Raw genomic sequence first — 10286 nt, forward strand, 5'->3', positions numbered from 1 at the left:
CGGGCGGGGGCGCGGCGGGCGGGGGCGCGCGCCTCGGTCCCGCCCCACCGCGCGCGCGCGCGCACACGCACACGCACACGCACACGCACGAGGACGTCCCTCGGCCTGCCCACCCTCCCTCTAGCCGTCCGCGTCGGCTTCCCGGGCCGCGCTCTCTGAACGGCTCTGACCATTGGCTGAGCCTTCTGTTCATCACGTCTTGGAGCCAGCCCTCCTCCCCGCTGGAGAAGTAGGGTGGCCATCAAAGTCTAATTTCCTATTGGCTGAAGCGCCTGCCCATCGGGCCCCAACCCGATCAGTGGCCTGCGCGGCCCTCTAGGCACCGCCCGCTTCGGGATCCTTTTCGCTGTTGGCTGGGAGGTGAGAAGGGAGAGCACTCCAGGCAGAGGGAACTGCCTGGGCAAAGGCAGGGCAACCGGAGATGGAGCGTCTTGCGGAACAGCCTGCAGAACGCATGGAGGAAGCTGAGATAGGGAGGAGGCGGGCTGCAGAGGAGCTGTGACTGTGAGGCAAGAGGGAGCCAGGGATGTTTCACCACTGTCGGGCAGCTCAGTAGGTGTATGCCCACTGCAGCCGGTAGCTGGGGGTAGAGCACCAGCCCCCAAATGGCGATCCCAACAGCCCTGCCTCCCAGGGCTATGGTGAGGATCACGTGAAATGAGGCCCGTGAAGCTGTGCCGCAGTGCCCAGGAAGGCTTGGTGTTGCTCCGTATTATCAGCCAGTTAAGACGGGCACCACTGAAGAGCCAGGGTGGGATGAGGGGTGCCCTGCCACCTCGAAGCGCCGGCGCTGGCCCGGCTCTCTCCGTGTTTGCGCAAGGAGAGGATGAGAGTGCGGCAGCGGGAGGCGGCTCGGCCGAGCCTCCGTCGAGACCCGGCTTGGGGCTCCAGCCGGGATGGTCTGGCGGCAGGGTCAGCGCAGGGCCTGAGTGACCTCCCTAACTCCTCCCGTGTGCCACCCCGGTTTGTACAGAAAGGCCGGAACAGCCCCTGCCCGCGAGTCTGTGCACGATAAACTGGAGAGAAGCGACAGGGGGATATGGAATGTCTTGTCCGAGGACCAGCTAGAAGGCCGATGTCTCAGGATGAAGGAGCACGTAAAAGGGGAGTGGAGTGTAAAATGACTGAAAGCAGCCAGGCTGACCCTGGAGGTAATAGGGAGCCACAGGGATTTACTGGGGGGGGGAGGAGGGGTGCAGGGAGATTGAGATGGTCAGAGCAGCAGATCCTCTGCAGTGGGGAAACCTGAAGCCGGGAGAACAACCAGCAGGCTGGTACAGGAGGCTAGGAGTGAGGCTTCAAGGGACCCACACTGAAAGGCGAGAACAGGTGTCAATGGACGACCAAGTGGACAGATGAGGGGAACTGTACCTGGGGGAAGTGGTCCTGGGGAGGAGCTGTGTACTGAGCAAAGGACAGCTCTGGGCGTTGACCCAGAAGCAGAGCAGACCAAGGTTTTCAGATACAACCAAGTCTAGAGCCTGCAGCAGAATAAGCAGGGCAGACAGCCCAGACCAAAGGGAGCCTGCATTTCTGCCACCCTGGACCTGGACAGCCTTCCGCCTGGCTGATCTTGGCTGAGTCGGTAGCAGTTTACTGGAGTGTGAACATGGAGCAAGTCCACAGTTGGCTGCTAAGAACTAAACCCACATCAGGAACTTGGAGAACTCAAACCAAGAGGGCAAGGAGCAGCCTTCACAAATACAGAAATAAATACAATAAACTTTCATTTACCTACTCTATGCTAAGCACTGGGGATACAAATAAGAAAAATAGAGTCCTTACCCTCAAGGAACTTACAATCCAATGGGCACGAAAGGAAGGTGGATGTGCATGATGATGGTGGAATCCAAAGAGGGCAACTGTCAGGAAATGAGTTGGCTGGGCTTCTGAGCCCTCTTTTAAATGGAGACTTTGGGAGGAGTTTTTTGCTCTGCCGTCCGAGCCTCCAATCAGAGGCAACTGAGGTTCCTAATGAGGTGTGAATACTAAAATAGATGAAATCTCCAGAGTTGCCAGGGATGGAGGGGTGGGGAGGAGTGCCATCTGAATCCAAAGAGTGATAGCCCTGCATCGACCACTTTGGGAGCAAAGCAGGACCCAAGAGGACCAAACATGGCTCAGCTATTACCTTCACAAGTGTGCAGAGCCTAACCCTCTCATGAAAGTTAAAGTCAGGAAGTAAGGCTGGAAGAATGAATAAACAAAAAAAGAATCCTACCATAAAAAAAGCTATTATGATGACAGGGACACTCAACATAAACCCAAAAGAAGAGAATGACTCCAAAACATCTGCAAACCAAGCTTCAAAAAATAACACAGCTTGGGCACAAGTTCAATGAGAGTTCCTGGAAGAGATGAAGCAAAGTTAAAAAAAAAAGCAAAAGCTAAAACATTATTTTACAAATTAAATAAGAATATTAGTGTAAATAATTGAAAAATAAAAGAGAAGACTAGGGAAGAAAATCAGAAAAGAATGAGAGCTACAGAAGAAAGAATTGGAAGGAGAACTAACAACTTAGAGCAAGAGGCATAAAACCTTGCCCAAGTAACAGACTCCTATAAAAATTATAAGGTACCAAATAGAAGTTAATTATTTCTGTTTAAGGACAACAGGAAATATTAAAACAAAGTCAAAAGGCTTAAAAAAAAGGTAGAAGAAACTACAATGAACCTCATTTAAAAAGAAAAAAAGATGACCTAGGAAAAAATAAAAGGTCAGGGAGAGATAATTTAAGAATCATTAGACTACCTGAAAGCCAACTTCCCACCCCTCCCAAAAGACATTAGATATCATATTTCAAGGAGTCATAAAAGAAAACTACCCACATCTTTTAGAACCAGAGGGCAAAATAGAAATAGAAAGAAGTCACTTCCTGAAAGAAATCTCAAAATAAAAATTCCCAGCAACATTGTAGCCAAAATCCCAAGCTTCCAAGTCAGAGAAAAAAACAATGTAAATAGCCAGGAAGAAAGAATTCAAGTCCCAAGGGAACTCAATTAGCAACTCACAAGATGTAGCAACCACCACTAGTCAGGAGTTTAGAGTTTGGAATATAGTATTTCATAACCCAAAAAATATAGCCTTACAGCCAGGAATTACTCAACAAAACTGAGTATAATCCTATAAGGATGTAGCCAAAACAGTTCTTATGGGAAAATTTATACCTTTAAGCACTTTCATCAAGAAAATAGAGAAAGCAGGTCAAGAAATTAGTCAAGCAACTCAAAAACAAAAACAAAAAGTCAACAAATTTAGGAATCCCAATTAAATGCCAAAATAGAACTACTGAAAATCCTTTCTTTTACAGCACATTACACCCTATGTTAGTCCCACTCTCATTTGTCCTCAACCTCTCCCTGTCTTCCGGCTGCTTCCCTATTGCCTGCAAACACACCCTAGTCTCTTCCCTTTCTCAAAAACCCCACATCTGAGTTATCCATCCCTACTGCCTATGACCCCATATCTCTCTTCCCTTTTGTGACTAAACCCCTTGAGAAGACTACCTATAATTGGTGCCTCTTCTTTTCCTCTCAGTCTTCTTCTCTTGATAGTCTGGCTTCAGACTTTATCATTCATCTGAAACTACTCTTTCCAAAGTTACTGATGATCTCTTAATGGTTAAATCTTATGGCAATTTTCATCCTTCTTGACCTCCCTGTAGCATTTGACTAAATCTTCCTTGACTCTCTTCTCTCCAGGTTTTCAGGATACAACAGTCTCTTGATCCTCCTACTTATCTGACTGCTTCTTTCAAGTATCCCTAGCTGAATCCTCACTCAGGCTATGCCCACTAATAACAACAAAAACAAGGTTTTCAAAGTGTTGTGATATGTTTTCTCATTTGATCTTCACAAAAACTTATTGTGAAGTTTTTGTGGGGTACTTGTGAGAGGCTATTATCAATTTATAGGTAAACCTCAGTTTTTTCATCTGTAAAATGAAGATAATGTTAGCATTTATCTCACAGACTTATTGTGAAGATCAAATGAAATAGTCTGTAAAGTGCTTTGCAAACCTTCAAGTGCTATATAAATAAATACTCATTTTCACCATCATCACTAAAGCCTAGCTCCGGCCTTGTTGTCTCTTCCCCATTCAATCAACTCTCAAGTTTCCATATTCTCTTGCCTCTAAGATCAAATTGAAAATTCTTTACTTGACTTTAAAACCCTTCATAGCCTGTCCCTTTCCCACCTTTCCAATATTCTTAGCCCTTACTCCCCACCACCTACTCTGCAATTGGCTTCCTTGATGTTCCTCATACCAGATGCTCCATCTCCTGACTCTGGGCATTCTCACTGCTTGTTCCCCCATGGGATGTTCTTTCTCCTCATCTCTACCTCCTAACTTCCTTGGTTTCCTTCAAATCCCAGTTTTAATCCCACCTTCTACAGGAAGCCTTTTCCATCCCCCTTAATGCTAGTGCCTTACCTTTGTTAATGTTCTCCAGTTTTACCTGTACATGTCTTGTTTTATATAATGGTTTGCATGTTGTCTCTTCCAGTAGATTATGTACTCCTTGAAGGCAGGAACTAATTTTTTTTTTGCCTTTCTTTGCATTCTGGGCACTTAACACAGTGTCTGGCACATAGTAAGCACTAAATAGACTTGTTTATTGACCCACTGACAAAATCAAAAAATAGATTAAAGAAATTTAAGGTAAACAAATCCTTGAATTAATACCTAAAACTAGGAGCTGGGTTTTTTTTTGGGGGGTAAGGGGAGTTGGAGGGGAAAAATAAAATAAATCATTATATGATTTAATTTTTTTAAAGAGAAAAACTAAATTACCAGTATCAAAAATGAAAAAGGCAAATTCATAATAAATAAAGAAAAACAAAGGAAATTATTAGAAGCTTTCACCAATTATATACCAATAAAACTAACAATCTAAATGAAATGGATGAATATTTACAAAAATATAAAATGCCTAGATTTAGAGAATAAGAAATAAAGAACTTAACCTAATATGGGGGGTGGGGGAGAGAATCAAGCAAACCTTAAACGAGCTTCTAAAAACAAAAACAAAAACAAACCTTGGGACTAGATGGATTTACAAAGGAATTCTGTCAAACATTTAAAGAACAATTAATCCCAATACTACATAATTGTTTGAAAAAATAGGAAAAGAAGAGGTCCTACCAGAATCTTCCTATCACACAAATATGACCTCAATATGTAAACCAGAGAGAGTCAAAACAGAAAGAAAATTATAGACCAATATCCCTAATGAATATTTGTCCAAAATTTTAAAAATATTTTATTTTTCCAATCGCATCTAAAAACAATTTTAAATATTCATTTTTTAAAATTTTGAATTCCAAATACTCTCCCTATCTTCCTCCCCTCCCTCCTCATTTAGAAGGCAAGCAATTTGATATAGTTATACATGTGCAGTCCTGCAAAACTTATTTCCATATAGTCATGTGAAAGAAAACATACACACTCCCCCCCCAAATAAAAACAAGAAAAATAAAGGAAGTTAAAAGAATGTATGTTTTGATCTGCATTCACACTTCATCAGTTCTTTCTCTGAAGGTGGGTAGCACTTTTCGTCGTAAGTCCTCCAGAATTGTCTCAGATCATTGTATTTCTCAGTATAGCTAAGTCATTCACAGTTAATCATCCCATAATATTTCTATTATTGTGTGCAATGTTCTCCTGGTTCTGCTCCCTTCATTTTGCATCAGTTCATGTAAGTCTTTTCAGGTTTTTCTGAAATCATCCTCATTTCTTGTCATTTCTCATAGCACAATAGTATTCCATCATAATCATAGACCACAACTTGTTCGGCCATTCCCCAACTGGTGGTCATTCCCTTAATTTTCAATTCTTTGCCACCACAAAAAGAGCTGCTATAAATATTTTTTATGTATACAGATCCTTTTCCTTTTAAAAAATATCTTAAAAAAAAAAACAAATCAGGACAACTTTTTGACTAGGTAAAGAGGCCATTCTCTGCCTCATTTCTCATTAAGCCCTAATCACTGAATGGGCATCACTTCAGTCAAACTGAGACCTGTTAAAGACCTTGGCTTGAAAAGGCCCAGCTCCCCCACTGTGTCCTGGGCCATCTCCAGTCATCTTGATCTATATCTTGCCACTGGACCCAGATGGCTCTGGAGGAGAAAGTGAGGTTGGTGACCTTGCATAGCCCTCTCCGCTTAAATCCAATTCACTTGCATGTCATGGCATCACCTCTCTGAGGTCATGGTCTTCTTTGGGAATGACTTGTACTCATAAATTTGTCTCAGTTCTTTATATATTTCAGAAAATAGGCCTTTATCAGAGAAATCTGCTGTAAAAAATTTCCCCAGTTTTCTGCTTTGCTTCTAATCTCAGCTGCATTTTGTTTTGTTTGTGCAAAACCTTTTTAATTTAATGTAATCAAAGTTATCCATTTTGCATCCTGTAATACTCTCTATTTCCTGTCTGTTTATAAAGTCTTTCCTTCTCCATAGTTCTGACAGGTAAATTATTGCATGTATCCAAAACTTTTAAGTAAAATATTAGCAAGGAGACTGCAGCAATATATCACAAAGATTATTCTCTATGACCATACTGGGTTTATGCCAGGAATGCAGGGTTTACTCAATTTAGGAAATCTATAAGCAGTTGGCCATGTTAATAACAAGAACAAGAAAGCCGTATGATTATAATAATAGATGCAGAAAAGGCTTTTGACAAGACACAACACCCATTCCTGTTTTTTAAAAAGACACTAAGAAAGCAAAGGAATGAATGGATTTTGCCTTAATATGATAAGCAGTATCCATATAAAACTAAGAGCCAGCGTTATCTGTAATGGTGATGAATTAGATCTTTCCAACAAGATCATGGATAAAGACAATGACCATTGTCATGATTACTATTTGATATGGTGCAAGAGACGCTAGTCATAGCAATGACAAAATCAAAGGAATAAAACTAGGCAAAGAGGAAACAAAATCATCACTTTTTTGCCAATATGATAACTTAGACAATGAGAGGGAGTCAACTAAAAATTCATTGAAAAAATTAACAAATTCATCAAAGCTGCAAGATATAAAATAAGCTTTACATAAAACACCAGCTTTATGTGTATATTACAAAAATAAAATAAAAAATAAAACCCAGCAGTAAGAGACAGAAAGAGAAAATCCATTTAAAATACCTACAGAAACTATAAAATGCTTGGCAGCCTACCTGCCAATTCATACATGAGAACTATATGAACACAACTATAAAATACTCTTTACACAAATAAAGACAAATCAAAATAATTGGAAAAATTTTAATTGCTTATAGTTAGGCTGAGCCAATGTAATAAAAATGGCAAGTCCATGTAAATTATGTACTTATTCAGTGTTATGCCAAACAAACTACCAAGGGGTTACTTTAGAGAACTAGAAAAATAGTAATGAGATTTATCTGGAGAAACCAAAAGGTGAAGAATCTCAAGAGAAATAATGAAAAAAGGTCAGAAGGAAATGGCTCAGCAGTTACAGATCTCAAACTAGACTACAAATCATCAAATCAATCACATCATCAGTAATCATCAAAACAATTTGGTACTGGTTAAGAATAGAGAGGTTGATCGGTGAAACAGATTAGATCCACAATACATAGAGGCAAATGAGCACAGTAGCCTAGTGTTTAATAAACCCGAAGATCCCAGTTATTGCAGTAAGAACTCCCTTTTTGACAAGAACTACTGGGAAAACTGGAAAGCATTCTGGCAGAAATTAGGTGTAGAGCAACATCCCATACCATTTTCCAAGATAAGCTCCAAATGGGTACTTGACTTAATCATAACAGGTGACATCATAAATTAGAAGAGGAAGGAAAAAAATTACCTGTCAGAACTATAGATGGGGGAAGAGTTCGTGACAAAGGATAGAAAGAATCACAAAAGATAAAATGAAGATTAATTATATAGAATTACAAAATCATTGTAGTCATAAAGCCAATGAAGTTAAAGTTAGAAAAGGTGCAGGTAAATGGGGGAGAATCTTTGTAGCAAGTTTCTCTGATAAAGATTTCATTTGCAAGATCCAGAAGGAACTGATTAAAATTTAAAAGAATAAAAGCCATTTCCTGATTGATAAATGGTTAACAGATATGAACTGGCAGTTTTCAGAGAAATTCAAGCTATCAATAGCTATAGGAAATAATAGCATCAATGGATCTGTCTTCAACCAGCCAGCTAAATAAAGAACCTCATATCCTACAGATTTCCTTGTGGCCCTAACACAAAGAATCCTATAACAAGACTGGTGGTCAAGGTTCCCACCCAAAGATGTCCATCTTTTCCATTTGCTTCATTGCCACTCTCATTTCTCCATATGCTTCTCAAATAGAGACCAGCATTAAACGCAATTATCCAAAAAAGGTCTGACCAAAGCCAAGAGTAGCCCAAGAACAACATCTTGGCCCTTGCATTCCAGTCTAGAAGAATTATCAGACTACTTGCAAACTATGGCCAAAAACATCTTAAAGTCTGGATTGCCAAATTCCAAGAAATCCTAATGAAAACTGATAAAACTTTTAGAACCGTACGGGAAAATAAAAATGGAAAGAACCCATCATTCACCTCCTAAAAGAAATCCCATGATTTATAGAGGCACTTGACTGTAAAAGAGCCCAGACAGAAGTATTTTACTTGACTGAATCAAATCCATTTTTTATTTACCATTGTCCAATCAATTAGCACAAAGAACGGTGCTCGAAATATTTAGGTACATATTGCTTTTGTCTCTGACCTCCTTAGAGTATTTCCTTTAGTTGCTGTTCTTACATAATTCCTAATAGAAATCTAGACTTGTTGGACCACCTCACAGCACCACAGCAATCCTTGGAGGTGTAGATTGTGTTTGTTTTCCCAGAGTCTCTCCAGATGATTCTTTCCCATCTATTTTTCATCATTAGCATTTTGCATGGTGTAAGATAAAACCTCAGAGTTGTTTTGATTTGTTTATTTTACTTAATGAGTTGTTTTAATGAGTCATTAATTGTTAGTAGTGATTTTAAGGATGTTTTTATATGGTTATTTTAAGCTGGTATTTCTTTTGAAAACCGTGTGGGCATATCCTTAGAATACTTCTCTATTTGGAAATGGCTCAGAGGTATATATTGGGGTCAGTTCCCTGTGTATTTTGTATATCAGACTTTTAACAGTGATATTTGATCCAAGTGATTTCCACCTCCCCTCCAGCTACTTTTTTTTCATCTAATTCTGTCTTTGTCTATTACATTTGCACAAAAACTTTAAATTGTATGTGGTCAAAATTGTCTGTTTCATCTTTTACGATCTCTGTTGTCCAGTTTTAAAATCTGCCTCCTTTTTATAGCTGTAAAGAGTACCTGATCTCTTTCATTCTTCATTTTTAATAGTATGATTTTTTAAAATATTCAATCCCAAATCTATTTCGAGTTCATTTTGATCTTTTCAGCTCTAGGTCTGAGATAACTGTAGAGGAAAGAGAGAGAAAGAAGGGAAGGATTTTTCTGGTGAGAATGGTCCTTATTATTTTATAGTAAAGAGCCCTTGTTCCTGTTGTGGCTGGAGACAAAATGGAGAAGACTGAGAGATGGAAGATGGAAGATGGAAAGGTTTTCTGACGGAGCTGTTTACACCCTCACCTCGTGAAGAGGATTGTGGAAAAGAGACTGGGTTTGAGATCTTGAGACAAACTGACACTGAGGTTTGAGATGATCGGCTGTCACGTTTCTCCCAGATTAAATACTGGAAATCCAATAGAGGAACTGGTCAGCGAAAGCCCAGTATTTAAAGCGTGTACACTATGTTCAACTTGATGCCAGCCCAAGTGGAGGCTTGTGGACCCGGCTTCCAGAAACGTGTAATGAGGGTGGGGGCCCTTTGCCTGTTCTCTTCAGGGTCCTTCAGGGTGTCCTCTATTTCCTGTTGGCTCACAATGTGGGGGTGAAAATTCTTTTAATTGGTCACTGAGTCAGAATTGAGTGCATATACAAACGCTCAGACGGATGAGCCACCCCTTTCTTCCCTGGGAATGACTGAGGCAAGAACAGCTGGGAGCAGCTGGGTGGGAGAGCCCCTCTGCCTCCTGGTCACCAGGCACTCCTATTGGTCCTTCCTGATCTCAGGTCAATGAGAAGCCAAGGCAGAAAGGACTGTGGAATGACTTTGTGAGCTCTGAAAGATCTCAAGTGGCCTCAGAAGCCCAGCTGGATCTGGAGCAGCCTCTGGGAGCCACAGCACTGATGCCACTGAGGGGCCAGCTCTGAGAAGTGACTTGCTTGGACAAGCCCAGCAGCAAGTCAT

Source organism: Vombatus ursinus, unplaced genomic scaffold, assembly GCF_900497805.2.
Source record: "Vombatus ursinus unplaced genomic scaffold, bare-nosed wombat genome assembly UNPS02014176.1, whole genome shotgun sequence".
Classification (NCBI taxonomy): domain Eukaryota; kingdom Metazoa; phylum Chordata; class Mammalia; order Diprotodontia; family Vombatidae; genus Vombatus; species Vombatus ursinus.